The sequence below is a fragment of the Crocuta crocuta genome, unplaced genomic scaffold, assembly GCF_008692635.1.
Source record: "Crocuta crocuta isolate KB4526 unplaced genomic scaffold, BGI_CrCroc_1.0 scaffold125, whole genome shotgun sequence".
Taxonomy (NCBI): domain Eukaryota; kingdom Metazoa; phylum Chordata; class Mammalia; order Carnivora; family Hyaenidae; genus Crocuta; species Crocuta crocuta.
This window is the reverse complement of record NW_027531143.1, coordinates 6393052-6394495: the sequence shown is the minus strand read 5'-3', so window position 1 is coordinate 6394495 and position 1444 is coordinate 6393052.

Here is a 1444-nt window from a genome sequence, read left to right as displayed (position 1 = left end):
GATAAGGCAGTTTATTTTTCTTGGTTTGAGTCCAGTGTCTTGATCCTGATATGAAGACTGAAGCTAAACACCCAGTGCCAGGTTCCCTGTGTTAGACTCTCCAGTAGAAGTAGGATCCACATAGATCCTATATAAACATCAGACATGAATGATCTTCAAGCTTACCAACACTGATTTTAAAAACTGTGCAGTGACTAGCTAATGCCTGTCACCTGCATAATATCATAAGCTCCAAGGGGCAGAGTCTTTATTTTTCTGTTCAATATGTAATTACCCCAGTATCTAGGGAAGTACCTGATATATTTTAGGAGCTAGATATACACACATATGTTTATATTTATATCTTGAAAAGTGTCAAATCCACAGAAAAACTGAGAGTAGTACAATAAATATAAATGTCCACTAATTGTTAATGTTTGCCACATTTGCATATTTTTTTCTCTCTCTTCATCCCGAATCCACTGAAAGTAAGTTGCAGATGTTATAACACTATTCTTAAATATTCAGGAAGGAAGGAAAGAAAGAAGAAAGGAAGGAACAAAGACATACCTGCCAGCTATCCTTTTAATTCTTTTAAATTTGCCAAATCTTGGGGCGCCTGGGTGGCTTAGTCGGTTAAGCGTCCGACTTTCGCTTAGGTCATGATCTCGCGGTTTGTGGGTTCGAGCCCCGCGTCGGGCTCTGTGCTGACTGCCAGCTCAGAGCCTGGAGCCTGTTTCAGTCTGTGACTCCCTCTCACTCTGACCCTCCCTTGCTCACGCTGTCTCTCTCTCTCTCTCCTAGAAATAAATAAAACATTTAAAAAAAAAATTTGCCAAATCTTTGTGTTTTACCTTTACTCCCAGGATAACCTAGCCAAAATAATTTGTTTGCTTCATAGATACTTTTTACAAGATAAACTGAAGTCATTTACATGAATGCTCTTTCTGAATATTATGCAAAAATATATTCATTTAAGAAGCCACTGTAGGGGCGCCTGGGTGGCCCAGTCGGTTGGGTGTCCTACTTCGGCTCAGGTCATGATCTCACGGTTCATGGGTTTGAGCCCCACATCGGGCTTTGTGCTGACAGCTAGCTCAGAGACTGGAGCCTGTCTTTGGATTCTGTAACTCCCTCTCTCTCTGACCCTCCCCTGCTCACGCTGTCTCTATCTCTGTCTCAAAAATAAATAAAACATTTTTTAAAAAATTAAAAAAGATGTCACTGTAAACAAATGAATCTTAAAATTAAATTTTGTGTTTAACTGTATGCATTTTATCAAAAAAATAAAAAACTGTTAGTTAAACAAGAAGTGAAAAATGAAAAAAAGGACAAAATTGTGATGATCTAGCTTTTCTTCACTTTGAGTTCTAGAAACAGTCTTTACTGGGTGCTTTTGCTTTACTTTGACAAGGGTAATTTAAGAATTGAGGTACTTATAATTAGAGAGAAGAAAAAAATTATA